The sequence below is a fragment of the Salvelinus fontinalis genome, chromosome 20 (assembly GCF_029448725.1).
Source record: "Salvelinus fontinalis isolate EN_2023a chromosome 20, ASM2944872v1, whole genome shotgun sequence".
Lineage (NCBI taxonomy): Eukaryota > Metazoa > Chordata > Actinopteri > Salmoniformes > Salmonidae > Salvelinus > Salvelinus fontinalis.
This window is the reverse complement of record NC_074684.1, coordinates 39,057,788-39,077,137: the sequence shown is the minus strand read 5'-3', so window position 1 is coordinate 39,077,137 and position 19,350 is coordinate 39,057,788. Positions and strand designations below refer to the sequence as shown.

General features: G+C 48.5%; 1 non-coding gene across 1 annotated transcript; it reads right to left on the bottom strand.

Moving 5' to 3' along the window:
- Positions 1–10,860: 10,860 nt before the first annotated feature.
- trnae-uuc (transfer RNA glutamic acid (anticodon UUC)) lies at positions 10,861–10,933 on the bottom strand. Its single transcript has one exon. It is a non-coding gene; the product is annotated as a tRNA-Glu (tRNA).
- Positions 10,934–19,350: the final 8,417 nt, after the last annotated feature.

Below are 19,350 nucleotides of genomic sequence, written 5' to 3'. Positions count from 1 at the left end.
CCTCACCCCCTCCCTCCCTCCTTTCCTTCCCCCATCCACCCATTCTCCTCACCCCCCCTCCCTCCTCTCCTACCCCTATCCACCCATTCTTCTCACCCCCTCCCTCCCTACTTTCCTTCCCCCATCCACCCATTCTCCTCACCCCCCCTCCCTCCTTTCCTACCCCTATCCACCCATTCTCCTCACCCCCTCCCTCCCTCCTTTCCTTCCCCCATCCACCCATTCTCCTCACCCCCCCTCCCTCCTTTCCTACCCCTATCCACCCATTCTCCTCACCCCCTCACCCCCTCCCTCCTTTCCTACCCCCATCCACCCATTCTCCTCACCCCCTCCCTCCTTTCCTACCCCCATCCACCCATTCTCCTCACCCCCCTCCCTCCTTTCCTACCCCTATCCACCCATTCTCCTCACCCCCTCACCCCCTCCCTCCTTTCCTACCCCCATCCACCCATTCTCCTCACCCCCTCCCTCCTTTCCTACCCCCATCCACCCATTCTCCTCACCCCCTCCCTCCCTCCTTTCCTACCCCCATCCACCCATTCTCCTCACCCCCTCCCTCCCTCCTTTCCTACCCCCATCCACCCATTCTCCTCACCCCCTCCCTCCCTCCTTTCCTACCCCCATCCACCCATTCTCCTCACCCCCCCCCCCCTCCCTCCTTTCCTACCACTATCCACCCATTCTCCTCACCCCCTCCCTCCTTTCCTACCCCCATCCACCCATTCTCCTCACCAGGCCTGTTGTTGTGTCTATTCTCCCACTCGGAGGACTTGAGGTGAGGGGGTATTTTTACGTCCCTGGTGCTGCGTTTGGAGGAGCTCCATATGGTCAGGATTAAAGGTGTTGCTGGGTGCACGGTTCTGCTTGGTTGGCAGCCACCAACATTAATTAGAAAACAAGATCAGAGGCGGTATGAAAATCCAATTAAGGTCCTATGAACAGATTGCCAAGTGATGTTCACTAATGCATTGCTGAGCACCATGCAAATTTTTGTGGCAGCACGTTTGGCTTTATGTGTGTGCAGGTGGGAGAGGATGTGTGTGCGTTGGTGTGTGTGTGTCGTTGTCGGTGTGTGTGTGTGTGTGTGTGTGTGTGTGTGTGTGTGTGTGTGTGTGTGTGTGTGTGTGTGTGTGTGTGTGTGTGTGTGTGTGTGTGTGTGTGTGTGTGTGTGTGTGTGTGTGTGTGTGTGTGTGTGTGTGTGTGTCGGTGTCGGTGTCGGTGTGTATGTGTGTCGTGTTGGTGTGTGTGTGTGTGTGTCGGTGTCGGTGTCGGTGTGTGTGTGTGTGTCGGTGTTGGTGTGTGTGTGTGTGTCGGTGTCGGTGTGTGTGTGTGTCGGTGCTGGTGTGTGCGGTGTTGGTGTGTGTTGGTGTCAGTGTGTGTGTGTCTGTGTTGGTGTCGGTGTCGGTGTGCCGTTGTCGGTGAGTGTGTGTGTGTGTCGGTGTGTTTGTCGGTGTGTGTGTGTCGGTGTGTGGGTGAGGCGTGTCGGTGTGTGTGCCGGTGTCGGTGTGTGTGTCGGTGTGTGTGTGTGTCGGTGTGTGTGTGCCGGTGTCGGGTTGTGTGTGTGTCGGTGTGTGTGTGTCGGTGTCGGTGTGTGTGTGTGTCGGTGTGTGGGTGAGGCGTGTCGGTGTGTGTGTGCCGGTGTCGGTGTGTGTGTGTGTCGGTGTGTGTCGGTGTGTGGGTGAGGCGTGTCGGTGTGTGTGCCGGTGTCGGTGTGTGTGTGTGTGCAGGTGGGAGATGTGTGTTTGTCACTGACAGGGCAACCTATGGCAGTGTGTGACACTGCCTGATGTTTTCTAATATGTGGAAAATGACTTATCTTATAAAAATCAACCGACAATCAGTAAGCTTTAAAGTTTAGAGTAAGACTCTATAGTATCATTTTACAATCTGAAGCATAATTGCCCGTGTAGAATAAATTGATCACTCGGTCATAATGAAGCTCAATTAAATGTACCGTGTATGAGGGATGAACCAACCTGAAATGAATTAGGTCAGATGCCTTGCAAGATAATTATCCAAGAGCACACATCTGGGATTTAATTTGATTAGCTATAAAACAAAAAAAATCAAGTCCATTGATCACAATCGCACCTGAAATAGTTTTTAGACAAAAAAGATCAACATGTAAGTTAAGAATCAGAAAGGATAAGGGACCAATTGAAACCAACAACATGAATATTTCTTATTTGACACCAGGTCTCATTTACTAGCACAGACAAGACATCTCTGATGGGAGCATGAGAAGTGTCTGCAGATGTTGTTCTATGGCCTGAAAGTGCCTTGTTGGCTCTGATGAGAGCTGTTCACATGTTGAAAGGAACACCATTGCACTACATAAAGGATAGCTGATTAGGAAGTCCGGGAATGAGGCTCAAGTGCCGGAAATCGCCACAATGTAGAGGCATCTATGTAATCTTGGTCATGATCTCTGCTCTGTAAGGAGTTTAGTCAAATCTCAGCGACTGGATTTAGTAGATAACAAGAATGGTTGTTGATGCCTAAAACAATGTAATCTGACAGACTACCTTGCCTTCTCAGATTGTGTCCAGAAGTCAAATTTGAATCTATTCACGCACAATTTTTTTTTTAATAATAAATATTATTGTACAGACTAAATGTCAATGATACCGTGAAGAACTAAACCAAAAATTTGGTAAATGGATAAACCAACCCAGACATTTAGATCTAGTAGCTCATCAGAAGTGCTAAAACAGTAGCAGAAAGCAGGATCCAGGTTAGTGCAGATAACTGACCACCTGAGCAAGAGGAGGAACGGTTAATAAACCTGTACCGACACAGAGAAATCAAATGCAGCATCGTCTTCCTGGTCACTGCTGGTGCTGTCAGGAAATAGTGGTTGGTATTGGACGGGAGCAGGTTGGTACAGTACTTAAGGAAATTGTCTGATCTCCATTGGTCGTTCCCGTGCTCATAGTCGGTTCTGAAATGAGGGATGGTGCAAGCAATTCTAACTCAACCCTACACCCTGATATCTAATTTCTTTCAGATCCACACAAGGGCAAAGGAGTAAGGATAATGTTTGGTGTGGAATTGGGCCTCAATTAACTTTGGCTGTCCATTGTTGTCTAATCAGGCTCTGATTGGTCCTAAGCTGTCCTTTACAACGTCTCTCCTCCTCACTACACCTGTCACCACTGTTCAGTGGGTATCATGGCTGCTGATCTGTGCTCAGAATAAGATAGGTGTAAGGTGAACATTTGTGCTGTTAACTTCTGTAATTTAAGTTCTTTATTTTGTGTTGTTTCCGAAGGGGGCTCCTAGTGTGTTCATTGTGATCCTTATCAACAAGATATGATCAACACTGCAGAGCTGTGTTTCATCTGTTGGAAATCTGTTGTACCTTTTGGTGTGATTTTGCTAGAAAGCTTTTTAAAGGTTTGAATTCATTATATATATATTTTTTTTAAATCTCAAAGTAATGGTACTCAATGTCTGCTCTCCCCAGCCTACAGGATGGGCTCATTCCACCCAAGATCTACAACATATGATGCTTCACCTGTCAATCACAGCCAGCGTGACTCCCGTAACACTATTTTTTCCCCCTCCAGACCGGCGTGATCCCATTAGCTCCGGTTCTGGCTCAAGCCTCCCTTGTCCTGTTGATGGTGATCCCAGTGTTCAGAGTTCTCCTCCAGACCGGCCTGATCCCATTGGCTCCGGTCCTGGCTTCCCCTCCAGACCGGCGTGATCCCATTGGCTCCGGTCCTGGCTTCCCCTCCAGACCGGCGTGATCCCATTAGCTCCGGTTCTGGCTCAAGCCTCCCTTGTCCTGTTGAGTCTGGGAGTTCTGTTGATGGTGATCCCAGTGTTCAGAGTTCTCCTCCAGACCCCTATACATCTGACCAGGCTGCTGCTTCCCCTTACATCATTCCTTGGGCTCCTGAAACGACTGGATGTGTTCCTGCTGAAACAACTTACCCTAGTCTTCTTCCACCACCTCTCGTGTGTGTTCCTACCACATCACCCAAGGAAGTTCCAGGCAGGAGAGCTCTCTCACTTTGCAAGCATCTATGAGCATGGCAGCAGTCAGAGTGAGCGAGCAGACCAATGGTTCCTCCCCCCACCTCTTCCTGAAGAGGCAGGCTCTATTCCCAGACCCTGCTAAAGTAGCCCAATCCCTACCCAGCTTTCTTAAACCAGAGCCTAACCAGGAAGAGTTAATGGCTAAATATGATGAGCTGTTCATCATTGGGAACTTCCCTGCTGACACCACCGACCATGAGCATGGGAACGACCAATGGAGATCAGACAATTTAGTCCAATTTAGTCCAAGGTCTCCTGCTGTACATAGCTGATTCAGTATACATTGTCATTACTCTAACACTTGTTTCTTGTCTTCCTCAGATCCCAGTCCACAGTCATAACTAAGGGAGGGTCACTAGGCCTATAGGAACGACTGACAAGTATGTTTTAGTTTAGGTGACTCATGTCATTTCTGATGTTTATTGATGCCTTGACATTAAAGGGGGGAAATCCACAAGTACTGATACAGTCCCAAAATGTCAAGTTTTCAAGATATTTGGGCTTTCAAGTGTCACGCCCTGGCCTTAGTATTCTTTGTTTTCTTTACGTTTTTTAGTTAGGTCAGGGTGTGACATGGGGAAGGTATGTGTTTTGTATGTCTAGGGGTGTTTTATGTGTATGGGGCAGAGTTAGAGTAGTGTTGTCTAGTTATGTCTATGGCTGCCTAGATTGGTTCTCAATCAGAGACAGCTGTCATTCATTGTCTCTGATTGGGAGCCATATTTAAGGCAGTCATAGGCAGTAGGCTTTTGTGGGGTGTTGTCTATGTTGAACGTTTGTTGCTTGTCTGTGCACTTACGTTATTTAGCTTCACGGTCGTTTGTTGTTTTGTTAGTTTGTGTATAGTGTTCGTTTTCGTGTTTTTCTCTCTTCCAAAATAAAGAGATGTATTTTGCACACGCTGCGCCTTGGTCCTCTCTCTCTCACGAAGACGATCGTGACATCAAGGAGCAAAGTGTCACCGGCCACATCATAATGTAAAGTCTTCCTCGCTCTGTATTAACCTGAAGTCCTATGGTGTGCTTTTAATAAACTACTTTACATTACTCTTTCTATTAAGTAAAGAACGGCTTGGCCCCTTCCTGATAGCTTTTAACATCTATGCTTGTCCACTTCATGATGGCTTTTAACATCTATGCTTGGCCAATTCATGATGGCTTTTAACATCTACAGCGACTTAAGTAAAGTTAACATAGATACTGGAACTGACACTCGAACACTGGACCTGACACTCGGACCTGACACACTGGACTTTGACACTGGGCCGGCAGGTAGCCTAGTGGTTAGAGCAGGTAGCCTAGTGGTTAGAGCAGGTAGCCTAGTGGTTAGAGCAGGTAGCCTAGTGGTTAGAGCAGGTAGCCTAGTGGTTAGAGCAGGTAGCCTAGAGGTTAGAGCAGGTAGCCTGGTGGTTATAGCAGGTAGCCTAGTGGTTAGAGCAGGTAGCCTAGTGGTTAGAGCAGGTCGCCTAGTGGTTAGAGCAGGTAGCCTAGTGGTTAGAGCAGGTAGCCTAGTGGTTAGAGCAGGTAGCCTAGTGGTTAGAGCAGGTAGCCTAGTGGTTAGAGCAGGTCGCCTAGAGGTTAGAGCAGGTAGTCTAGTGGTTAGAGCAGGTAGTCTAGTGGTTAGAGCAGGTAGCCTGGTGGTTAGAGCAGGTAGTCTAGTGGTTAGAGCAGGTAGCCTAGTGGTTAGAGCAGGTAGCCTAGTGGTTAGAGCAGGTAGCCTAGTGGTTAGAGCAGGTAGCCTAGTGGTTAGAGCAGGTAGCCTAGTGGCTAGAGCAGGTAGCCTAGTGGTTAGATGCTTGCAGAGTGAGAGAGCTCTCCTGGCAGGTCGCAGTTGTAAATGAGAACTTGTTCTCAACTGGCCTACCTGCTTAAATAAAGGTGAAATAAAACATGTTTTAAAGTATCATGGGTGTCACACTTAAATGGAAGGTTGTGACTGGGTACCATTTGAGTGATGTACAGAAACATTACATAGATTTGCTACATATTTGCTAGATACAACCTGACTATTTTTAAACTCAATGATAAATGTTTATTTTTACATGAAACACACCAGAGGAGAATTGAATCTTAAACATACATAGCTGCGCTCTTCACCCCCGTTGGGCTAGGATTAGAGATGTACAGTAGGAAGATGTGTGGTTGTTAAAGATTACACTCCAAACTACATCATTTATGTGCAACTATTGACCAGCATAATTGACCCTTTCTAAATGCATGAAAATGTATTTTGGTTAAGGGTGATGCACTACCGTTCTTAATTGGCATCTATGAGGGTCATTTTAAAAAGTAAAAACCCCACACAGATTTCCTGTCACTGAAGTGGGTGATGGTTAGTTTTGAGCTGTTGTAATAGATATCTATCATGGTGACATTGGTTGATGGAATTAATGGGCAGTGGGCTTCCCTAATTAATCTAACAAATCAGACTCCATTGATCTTTAATTTAGAATGTGTTGTTGATCACCTTCACTGCTCTGACACTGGAATGGCTCTTTTGGAAGCCTAGAGAAGTAGGGTCTTGAAAGAATCCACACTAAGCCTACAGTATTTTCAGGGTTTATTTAGCCTTTATTTAACTAGGCAATTCAGTTAAGAACAAATTCTTATTTACAATAGCCTATGAACAGTGTTCAGGGCAGAACGACAGATTTTTATCTTGTCAGCTACGAGGATTCAATCTAGCAACCTTTTGGTTACTGGCCCAACGCTCTAACCACTAGGCTACCTGCTCTAACCACTAGTCTACCTGCTCTAACCACTAGACTACCTGCTCTAAGCACTAGGTTACCTGCTCTAACCACTAGACTACCTGCTCTAACCACTAGACTACCTGCTCTAACCACTAGACTACCTGCTCTAACCACTAGGCTACCTGCTCTAACCACTAGACTACCTGCTCTAACCACTAGACTACCTGCTCTAACCACTAGGCTACCTGCTCTAACCACTAGGCTACCTGCTCTAACCACTAGACTACCTGCTCTAACCACTAGGCTACCTGCTCTAACCACTAGTCTACCTGCTCTAACCACTAGACTACCTGCTCTAACCACTAGGCTACCTGCTCTAACCACTAGGCTACCTGCTCTAACCACTAGGCTACCTGCTCTAACCACTAGGCTACCTGCTCTAACCACTAGACTACCTGCTCTAACCACTAGACTACCTGCTCTAACCACTAGTCTACCTGCTCTAACCACTAGACTACCTGCTCTAACCACTAGGCTACCTGCTCTAACCACTAGACTACCTGCTCTAACCACTAGACTACCTGCTCTAACCACTAGGCTACCTGCTCTAACCACTAGGCTACCTGTCGCCCCAGTGTCATTGTTTGTGGAAACCAAAAACCGAGGGTCAGGTCCAGTGTCTATGATAACTTTCTTTTCAAGACATGTTTGCTGTTCGTAATGATATATTTCTGGGATTGTCCATCTCCTTGTCTTACACTCTCTTTAGCATTTTGATCCAAAAAGAAAAGTGTGTTATAAAACACCAAAGATGATCCACAGGAGAAAATGGCAACTATAGTCTGATTCATCCCCCGTAACTCCAAGTCTTCTCACAACCACAGAATGACATTGTTACATTATAGCACAGTATCTGTCTACTTTCTACTTTCCAGCTTCGTAAATTAGTTGTGGCACGTTGATGTGGAACCCCGCCAGGCGAGTCTTGATATCAGGCCAATAGTCAAGCCTGTCTTCGCATGAGCCCCCAGGGGAACAGATACCATGACAGAGAAGAAGGGAGGGAGAGAGGGGGGAGGGAGAGGGGGGGAGGGGGAGAGAGAGAGGGGGGAGGGAGAGAGAGGGGGGGAGGGAGAGAGAGAGAGGGGGAGGGAGATGGGGGAGGGATAGAGAGAGTGGGAGGGAGAGGGGGGGGGGGGGGGTGAAAGAAAGAAAAGTCGGGAGGGAGTTGGCCAATTTCAAATGTGCTTCCGAATCCTTTTCTAAGATTCCTTTTCTCCCAGAAAGATTGTTGTTGGTTTAAGGTACACCGCAAATGACCAATACTCTATGAAACTATTGCTGTACATTTGCCAACTCACCAGTCTTTCGGTTGGGTGGAAGGGACTTTCTAGATTCTCCACTGAGACTGACGACAGACATCTGTGTGCCATGTTGTCTGTCACTGCATGTTTTTATCTTCAGGACAGCAGAGCAGAGGACTGATGTCTAACATAAAGTACATCCTATCCCATAATTCCTATGGTTTTCTATCACCCATTGATTTAACCCTGCAGTTTTCAACGCTGTCACACTGTAATATTCACAGGCTGCACGGAATGGCGCTGGAGGGATTAGCGCTGGAGGGAATAGCACCGGAGGGTATAGCGCTGGAGGAAATAGTACCGGAGGGTATAGCGCTGGAGGGTATAGCGCTGGAGGGTATAGCACAGGAGAGAATAGCGCTGGAGAGAATAGCGCTGGAGGGTATAGCGCTCGAGGGTATAGCGCTGGAGGGAATAGCACAGGAGAGAATAGCGCTGGAGAGAATAGCGCTGGAGGGAATAGCGCTGGAGGGAATAAAGCTGTAGAGATTACGCTGGAGGGTATAGCGCTGGAGGGCATAGCGCTGGAGTATATAGCGTTGGAGAGATTAGCGCTGGAGGGTATAGCACTGGAGGGTATAGCACTGGAGGGATTAGCGCTGAAGGGATTAGCGCTGGAGGGTATAGCGCTCGATGGTATAGCGCTGGAGGGAATAGCACAGGAGAGAATAGCGCTGGAGAGAATAGCGCTGGAGGGAATAAAGCTGGAGAGATTACGCTGGAGGGTATAGCGCTGGAGGGATTTGCGTCCGTTTTACGGGCTCTTGACCAATTGTGCTATTTTGTGTGTTTTTCTTTCTTTGTTCATAATGTTTCCGCCATTTGTTTCCTATGACCGAAAAGAGCTTCTGGACATCAGAACTGCAATCACTAACCGCTATTTGGACGAGGACTTCTACTTCAATGAGTCGGAGGCGAAAGATATATTGATTGTCCCAGACCAGACCCAAGTCCCGAACAGTAGAAGAAGGAAGAGAGGGTGCTGTAGAGGCCGGCTTGCGGGATACCTGACGAGACTACGCCTGGGGGGTGGATAAATTGCCTCTACCATCCATTCTATTGGCGAATGTGCAATCGCTGGAGAGTAGCAGTGGCACGCGCAATACTTAAGTGGTCCAATGAAGCACATGCTAGGCTACAGGACTGTTTTGCTAGCACACACTGGCATATGTTCCAAGATTCTTCTGATGCCATTGAGGAGTTTACCATATCAGTCACCTGCTTCATTAATAAGTGCTTCAACGACGTCGTCCCCACTGTGGCCGTACATACATATACCAACCAGAAGCCATGGATTACAGGCAACATCTGCACTGAGTTAAATGCTAGAGCTGTCGCTTTCAAGGAGCAGGACACTAATTCGGACACTTATAAGAAATCCTGCTACGTTCTCCGATGAACCGTCATACAGTGAAAGCTTCAATAGAGGACCAAGATCGAATCCTACTATACCGGCTCTGACGCTAGTCGGATGAGGCAGAGCTCGCAAACTATCACAGATTACAAAGGGAAACCCAGCTGTGAGCTGTCCAGGGACGCAAGCCTATCAGATGAGATAAATACCTTCTATGCTTTCTTTGAGGCTAGCAACACTGAACCATGCATGATGTTCCAGACGACTTTGTGATCACGCTCTCCATAGCCGATGTGAGTAAGACCTTTAAGCATGTTAACATTCACAAGGTCGCAGGGCCAGACAGATTACCAGGATGCGTACTCAAAGCATGTGCTGACCAGCTGGCAAGTGCCTTCACTGGCATTTTCAACCTATCCCTGACCCAGTCTGTAGTACTTACATGTTTCAAGCAGGACTTGACTTCCAGACGGGCTGGACTTCCAGACGAGTCGTCCCCACGTGGTGTGGATAGGGAACAACACATCAGCTGACCCTCAGCACGGGGGCCCCTCAGGGGTGCGTACTTAGTCCCCTCCTGTACTCCCTGTACACCCATGACTGTTCACCCACGACTTTTCACGCACGACCGCTCACCAGCAACTGTTCACCCACGACTGCGTGGCCACCAGAGTATGTGAGCGGAGCGGAGTGAGGAGCGGAGCGGAGTGAGGAGCGGAGCGGAGTGAGGAGCAGAGCGTGGGGCAGAGCGAGGAGCGGAACGAGGAACAGAGCGAGGAGCGGAGCGTGGGGCAGAGCGAGGAGCGGAGCGAGGAACAGAGCGTGCCCAATTTGACTGGAGCGTGGAGCGAGATTCCCATAGGATGGAACGTCTGGCCTTCTCGCCCGCTCCAATTTCACTCCAGTAGCGCTCACTTCACAAGCTCAGGGCATGCCCGGCCCAGCATGCATTAGTAGTTATGTGCTGCTATAGCCCCTTACTTAAGCTACTGTCATGGAGTTTGCAAAATATTTTCATAAAGAAACTGATAAAATACACAGGTGCAAAATCAAGGTAACTTACAAAGATGAGGACCAAGAGCAAGAGGGAGTGCAGTGATGTAATGTCCACAACTAAAGAATCATTGTGGAATCTGAAAAGACACATATCCCAAAAGCATGCTGGTGTACTTATTACGTGCACATGCTAAAAGAAAGGAACGAGGTGGGTAGATAACTAAGTGTGTCATTGTAGCAAAGTATTTATAAACAAAAAATCTGATCTCCTAAATCTTTCATTTATTTAACTAGGCAAGTACATTTACATTACATTTAAGTCATTTAGCAGACGCTCTTATCCAGAGCGACTTACAAATTGGAAAGTTCATACATATTCATCCTGGTCCCCCCGTGGGAATTGAAACCTGGTCCCCCCGTGGGAATTGAACCCACAACCCTGGCATTGAAAGCACCATGCTCTACCAACTGAGCCACACGGGACGACGTGAGTTAAGAACAAATTCTTATTTTCAATGACGGCCTAGGAACAGTGGGTTAACTGCCTTGTTCAGGAGCAGAACATCAGAGTTTTACCTTGTCAGATCAGGGATTCGATCTTGCAACCTTTCGGTTACCAGTCCAACACTCTAACCACTATGCTACCTGCCGCCTATGATCTATACAATAGGCCATAATTGATTTTGGCCCAATAGGCCTGGCATATTCCCACGTTCAAGGAGCTTCCCGTTTTGATTGGGTTATTTTGACTAAAAACCTTTAGGCTAAAAACCTTTACCTATAGAAAAAAACCTCTGCATCTCTGTCCAGCCTGGCAAGAGTGGCCAAAATGGTGTTTAGCATCTCTGCTGCTGGCAAGAGTGGCCAAAAGGGTGTTTAGCATCTCTGCTGCTGGCAAGAGTGGGCAAAACGGTGTTTAGCATCTCTGCTGCTGGCAAGAGTGGCCAAAAGGGTGTTTAGCATCTCTGCTGCTGGCACGAGAGGCCAAATGTGTGTTTAGCATCTCTGCTGCTGGCCTGCTCTCCAGGCACCATCGCATGAGCCTGAAGCCCCAAACTGGCCAAACTCGTCTTTCTAAAAATGAATTTAAAGGCACTAATAAGTCAATTTTCATTTAATTTGCATTTACTTCTAAGTAAGTCACAGCCTATATGCACAATTTATAAACTATAATGATTCAATACAAAGAAACGTTGTTTAAATGCTGAGGGCTTTATGTCCTTACCATCCTATTGTGTCACACTCCAAAATGCTTCACAATGTTTTTCTTTGTAGGCTTTAGCCTTAAAATAATTGAAATAATACGGCCTAAATAATTCATTTATGTTCCTTCTTAGGCTCCCTGTCTGGCTCCTGACCTATTTAGAGTATTTTTGTGCTGTTTAATATGACATGTAGCCTATTTGAAATTATGTTCACTTCTTACATTCACCCCTTTTTATGTTCATTCAAATACTTTTCTTTCAAATCCATATGGATTTTGTAGGTCCAAGTAGCCACAGAAATAGATGGGTATAGGTTAAATTGTGAATTTAATGAACAGAGCGAATTTGGAGCAGCGTTTTTCCTCCTCTGTGAGCACAGAGCGTTATTTGGTGGAGGACATGGAGCTCTGGAGCGATGAGAGGGGAGAGGGGAGAGGGGAGAGGGGAGAGGGGAGAGGGGAGCGGTGAGAGGGGAGCGGGGAGAGGGGAGAGGGGAGCGGGGAGCGGTGAGCGGGGAGAGGGGAGAGGGGAGAGGTGAGGGGAGAGGTGAGGGGAGCGGTGAGCGGTGAGAGGTGAGAGGGGAGAGGGGAGAGGGGATAGGGGAGAGGAGAGGGGAGCGATGAGCGGTGAGAGGTGAGAGGGGAGAGGGGATAGGGGAGAGGAGAGGGGAGCGGTGAGCGGTGAGAGGGGAGAGGGGATAGGGGAGAGGGGAGCGGTGAGAGGTGAGCGGTGAGAGGTGAGAGGGGATAGGGGAGAGGGGATAGGGGAGGGGAGAGGGGAGCGGTGAGAGGTGAGAGGTGAGCGGTGAGAGGTGAGCGGTGAGAGGTGAGCGGGAAGAGGTGAGCGGGAAGAGGGGAGAGGGGAGCGGTGAGAGGTGAGAGGGGAGAGGGGAGAGGTGAGCGGTGAGAGGTGAGTGGTGAGAGGTGAGCGGGGAGAGGGGAGAGGGGAGCGGGGAGCGGTGAGAGGTGAGCGGTGAGCGGTGAGAGGGGAGAGAGGAGAGGTGAGCGGTGAGCGGTGAGAGGTGAGCGGGGAGAGGGGAGAGGGGAGCGGGGAGCGGTGAGAGGTGAGCGGTGAGAGATGAGAGGTGAGCGGTGAGAGGTGAGAGGGGAGAGGGGAGAGGGGAGAGGTGAGAGGTGAGCGGTGAGAGGGGAGAGGGGAGCGGTGAGAGGTGAGAGGGGAGAGGGGATAGGGGAGAGGTGAGAGGTGAGAGGGGAGAGGGGAGCGGGGAGAGGTGAGCGGTGAGAGGGGAGAGGGGAGAGGGGAGAGGGGAGCGGTGAGAGGTGAGCGGTGAGAGGGGAGCGGTGAGAGGGGATAGGGGAGAGGGGAGAGGGGAGAGGGGAGCGGTGAGCGGTGAGAGGTGAGCGGTGAGAGGGGATAGGGGAGAGGGGAGAGGGGAGCGGTGAGAGGTGAGCGGTGAGAGGGGAGAGGGGAGAGGGGAGAGGGGAGAGGTGAGAGGTGAGAGGGGAGAGGGGAGAGGGGAGAGGGGAGCGGTGAGAGGTGAGCGGTGAGAGGTGAGAGGGGAGAGGGGAGAGGTGAGCGGTGAGAGGGGAGAGGGGGGAGGGGAGAGGGGAGCGGTGAGAGGTGAGAGGGGAGAGGGGAGAGGTGAGCGGTGAGAGGGGAGAGGGGATAGGGGAGCGGTGAGAGGGGAGAGGGGAGCGGTGAGCGGTGAGAGGGGAGAGGGGAGAGGTGAGCGGTGAGAGGTGAGAGGGGAGAGGGGAGAGGTGAGCGGTGAGAGGGGAGAGGGGATAGGGGAGAGGGAATAGGGGAGAGGTGAGCGGTGAGAGGGGAGAGGTGAGAGGTGAGAGGGGAGAGGGGAGAGGTGAGCGGTGAGCGGTGAGCGGTGAGAGGTGAGAGGTGAGAGGGGAGTGGGGAGTGGGGAGCGGTGAGAGGTGAGAGGGGAGAGGGGAGAGGGGAGAGAGGAGAGGGGAGCGGTGAGCGGTGAGCGGTGAGCGGTGAGAGGTGAGAGGTGAACGGTGAGAGGTGAGAGGGGAGTGGGGAGTGGGGAGCGGTGAGAGGTGAGCGGGATTTCCGACTGTTCAACTCTTCTCACATGCTCTGGTGGCCACACACGACTCCAACACCATCATTAAGTTTGCTGACGGCACAACGGTGGTAGGCCTGATCACCGATGACGATGAGACGGCCTACAGGGAGAAGGTCAGAGACCTGGCAGTGTGGGGCCAGGACAACAATATCTCCTTCAACGTCAACAAGACAAAGGAGCTGATTGTGGACTACAGGAACCTGAGGGTCGACCAACCACATCAATGGGGCTGTAGTGGAGCAGGTCGAGAACTTCAGATTCCTCTGTGTCCACATCACTAAGGAATTATCATGGCCCACACAACAACACAGTCTTGAAGAGAGCACTACTACGCCTCTTCCCCCTTAGGAGGCTGAAAAGGTTTGGCATGGGACCCAGATCCTCATACAGTTATACAGTTGCACCATTGAGGACATCTTGACTGGCTGCATCATCTTGGTATAGCAACTGCTTGGCATCCGACCACAAGGCACTGCAGAGGGTAGTGCGTACAGCCCAGTACATCACTGAGGCCGAGCTCCTTGCCATCCAGGACCTCTATACCAGGTTGTGTCAGAGGAAGGACCAAAAAATAGTCAAAGCCTCCAGCTACCCAAGTCATAGACTGTTCTCTCTGCTACCACATGGCAAGTGGTACCGATGCACCTAGTCTGCAACCAACAGGACCCTGAACAGTTTCTAACCCCAAGCCATAAGACTGCTAAATTGTTAGTTAAATAGTTAACCAATAGTTTCCAGGGCTATCTCCATTGACCCTTTTTGCCCGCGCTCTTTTGACTCATCACATATAAGGCTATGACTTGTCACGCCCGCTCCCGCTCCTGTCTGGCGCTTGAGGGCGCCAGGCTGCCCATCATTAAGTACACCTGTCACAACAATTACGCTCATCAGTGCTTCATTGGACTCACCTGGACACCTGCCTCCTCTTTATCTGTCTGTTCCTCAGTTTGATCCCCGTGTCAGCATTATTGTCGTTATGTTTCCCCTGTCCAGACGCTGTCCTTGTTTGTTTCATGTCGGGTATTTATTAAATGTTCACTTCCTCTACTTGCTTCTCATCTTCCAGCGTCTGTCCCTACAGTTACTGTTCATTTTCTATCCTGTTGCCTAGTAACTTTATCCCTACCTATATGTACATATCTACCTCAATCACCTCGTACCCCTGCACATGGACTCAGTACTGGTACCCCGTGTATATAGACAAATTATCATTACTCATTGTGTATTTATTATTTGTGTTATTATTTTTCTATTATTTCTATATTATCTGTGTCTGCATTGTTGGGAAGAGCCTGTAAGTTAGCATTTCACTGTTAGTCTACACCTGTTGTTTATGAAGCATGTGACACATACAGTTTGATGTTCCCCACTGAGCACTACCGGCCACCACAGTGTCCTGGCTATCTCGCTACCACCAGCGACCAGCCAATGTCATAGTTCACCAGAGTTCACATATGACATGCCATTACAAATGACTTTAAAGCCATCGTAATGGAAGGCCCCCGCCCTGTCTTTTTCCAACGCATGTCTTTGTATGCCATGGGAAAAAAAGTGAGAGACAGTGACAGCGGTAAGGAGGTCCATTCTCCCTTAACCAAAAGGACTGGTCACAGGGAGAATCACAGGGAGCTCTGAAATCACGGTCCTCAGTAAAACCACGTCCTCTTCTGAACAGGGTGGCAGCGGGGTTGTGGTCCAGGGCCTCGACCACACAGAGTCGCCACATAGAACCCAGTTTCCTCTGGATCAAAGGCTAACCGGGCCCCCAGGGACCCTGCTGTCTATATCTAGTTACTAATCTACTGGCCCTGACTCTGACCGGTGGCCCAACAGGCAGGGTAGGCTGCGCTAGGTTGCGGTAGAGACTGCAACCAGAGAAAATCCACCCCAGCTGGGCAGCCCCTGGGAACCAGATAGAGGGAGAGACAGGGAGAGACAGGGAGGGGGCAGAGAGTTGGGAGGGTAGTGAGAAAGGGAGGGATGAAAAGAGGAATGGTATGGATAGAGAGACAGAGAAAAGGACCAAGACAAGGAAGGAAAGAGACAGAGAGAGCTGTTTAGAACGAGTGGTCAGGAGATGCTGAGCGGTGTGGTTGTAGCTCGGCCACTCAACAGCTGTGGTTTTCTAGAATCAGACGATTCTATCCCCTGAGGACGTTCTGACCTGGAGAGGAACAAAGACTCTGTACAGGAAATGTATGCTTACTTCTTCAGAAAGGAATCAAAATGAGCAAACCAACTCAGTGGGAGGTTGTTTCTGTTTCATTCACCGGAGAAACGCGTCGCCTGGTATAAAAAGTACATTTTTTCAAACAGAAATGAGAAACTATGCTTCCTATAAATTGGCTGCTGCCCGTTGTTCGTACAATCCCATTCAAAATAAAGGACAACCGGAGGCCATTGTTCAACATGTTCCAGTTTACTTTAGTCTGCACGCCCACCGTATCAAACGAGCATATCATTCCCCATTGAGAAGTTGTGTACGGAAGTGTGATACGACACGTATTAACCTCACCGCGTGAAGAGAGGTGATGATCAACTCCAGTTCAATAGGGATTTCTGTCTTTATCACGCTGATCCTGTGTTTTATCTGTGTGATAACTGTTATCTCTGACACCTCTCTGTAGAGGAACAGTCAAGCGAAGAGTTTGTTCATCTTCCTGCTAAAACCATACACTTTGTCTCCATATTTAGTCTCTCTATTTCTTACCTTCTCTTTTCTTTCTTTGACTCTTTCTACCTCTCCCAGTCTCTCTCTCGATTCCATCTCTCTCTCCTCTCTCTCTTTTCTCTCTCTGTCTGTTTCTCTTCTGTGTCTCTTCTCGCTCTCTTTTTCTCGCTCTCCCCTCATTGTATCTCTCTCCCTCTCTCACAGACTCTACCTTTCTCTCTCCCCCTCTCTCTTTCCCCGCCACTCTATCTCACACACAAACGTTCTCTCTCTCTCTCTTGCTCTCCCTGCATTGCCCTCCCTCCTCTCTGGTGTAATGCCAGTGTATTCAGCCAGACCTCCCCAGAGTACCTAAACACAGGCAGGTAATTATTGCGGTAGGGCGGCTGGCTGGCGCTACACTCTCCTTCTCACTCTCTCTCTAAATCTCTCTCCCTCTCTCTCTCTCTCTCTCTCCATCTCTCTCTATCCCTATATCTCCCTCTCTTTCTCCCTCAGGCGGGTTTGTCAGTGTCACTGTTGAAATTGTACATATGCTCGTCTATCGGCTCGCCGCTGTGAAATATTCAACCTTCTCATTTGATTTGGACTGTAATTATGTCGTAAAAACAAACTAACTGTGAAGCCTGTGGCCTGCCAGTGTGATCTGATTTCATCAAGTGCAGGCTGATTTAATTATAGACTATAGACAGTATTCACCTTCCCATCCTACCATCAGCCCTCTTTCACTGGGCCTGGCTGGGCAGCCTGCCTCTTCTACTGTTTTTTTAAGCCATCACATTCTTTTATTGTGAGTTAATCCCACGGCAAATGGGGTTGTTGGTGATGTGATGAGATGACTGGGGTGGAAGAGCTGTTGGTGATGTGATGAGACGACTGGGGTGGAAGACCTGCTTGGCGCAATGTGCTGAGATGACTGGGGTGGAAGACCTGCTTGGAGCCATGTGCTGAGATGACTGGGGTGGAAGACCTGCTTGGAGCCATGTGCTGAGATGACTGGGGAGGAAGACCTGCTTGGAGCCATGTGCTGAGATGACTGGGGTGGAAGACCTGCTTGGAGCCATGTGCTGAGATGACTGGGGAGGAAGACCTGCTTGGAGCCATGTGCTGAGATGACTGGGGTGGAAGACCTGCTTGGAGCCATGTGCTGAGATGACTGGGGAGGAAGACCTGCTTGGAGCCATGTGCTGAGATGACTGGGGTGGAAGACCTGCATGGAGCCATGTGCTGAGATGACTGGGGAGGAAGAGCTGTTGGTGATGTGATGAGACAACTGGGGGTAGAAGAGCTACTTGGAGCTTTGACACTAGTTCATACACATCCTGGAAACGGGGTGGAAATATGCAGTTTTGTGATTGAGAATGATGATGGAATTTTATGTCTTGTCTTTTTGTTTATGATGTGTGTGCGTACGTTGGTGCATGTGTGATAATCATATGTTTTTCATAGAACCGAGATAGTACGATCTGTAGAATATCTTCTGACGGAAATGATTGGAGTCACTTATGGTTGCTTAAAGTTGCTGTGTTTAAAGACGGGAGACGTTACCCAGACTCCTTTGACAAGTTGCTGTGTTTAAAGACGGGAGACGTTACCCAGACTCCTTTGACAAGTTGCTGTGTTTAAAGACGGGAGACGTTGCCCAGACTCCTTTGACAAGTTGCTGTGTTTAAAGACGGGAGACGTTACCCAGACTCCTTTGACAAGTTGCTGTGTTTAAAGACGGGAGACGTTACCCAGACTCCTTTGACAAGTTGCTGTGTTTAAAGACGGGAGACGTTACCCAGACTCCTTTGACAAGTTGCTGTGTTTAAAGACGGGAGACGTTACCCAGACTCCTTTGACAAGTTGCTAATAGGCTGGGAAAGGTTTTCTTTAAGCGCATATATGAGCTTTACTTCAACAGATTTCTTTTAACCAAAACTTTACAGCTACTCATAAATAGTTAGCTACTGTAGCTAAAGTATTTATTGTGGCCACAAAAATCAATTCATCTGTTCTACTTTATCTTCGGAGAGAGCTACATAAGTGTATGAAAAAAAATAACTTACTTCTAGGAACAAGACTATCTCTCAAGTGTTATAGATATCGGAGATGTTATCTATGCATTTTATGAGCAAATGACTTCCTTCTACACGCTGCCTTGTCTTTGTAATCTGTTTTTTTATGGTCCAACATCAATACGTGTTTGCTGGGCTCTATATTTACCACATGGTTGAGTTAAATCAGATCTTTATTCAATGTGTTTTGCTGAAGCGTTACAGATTCTGTGATAGAAATGTAAAGGTAATTTCCGATTGAGCCGACATATGCAGAGTTTACCGTGAATACAGTCTACGCCTTCAAAATTGAAAATCACGCTGTAACGCTGAACTACTTCCACACAGATTGAATAGATTGTGTAATCTATAGCTGTTTTATAGATCTCACAGCAGAGCCCCATCTACTAAATCAACTAGTAAACTAAGCTCTGAAGCCAATATATGTTTCTAACACTTCCACAGGTTAAAGATCATCTGCAGATTAGTATTATTTACTGGTAGCTATTGGAGTGAATCCTAACTTCCAGTGAAATGTATCGTTAATCTCTTATTGACATCAGTTAATGACTAAGAGGAAAAATCGGGGAAAAAGGTGGAAACTAGAATTCACTCCCATTATGAGCACATAATCCCCCATCATGTAGACTTCAGAATCATACATCACACTATTTATCTACAACATTACAGAACGTCGCACCCTCCTGAACACACCCCTCTGGTTTACCAAGCATTTCCCGGTGCCACCTTATTTGTCCTCCCCCCCTTCAAGTTGAGGGCTCAGTTATTGTGTCGGTGTGTTAATTGGGTGGTGGAGTAGTTACTTAAGTATTCATCCTCTCCTCCTCTCCACCTCCATCGTTGTCTTTGGTGAAAGTCCCCACCTGTCTGGCTAATAAGACCTTGCATGGCCTTTCAGGAAATAAGGAAATTAAGCCCAA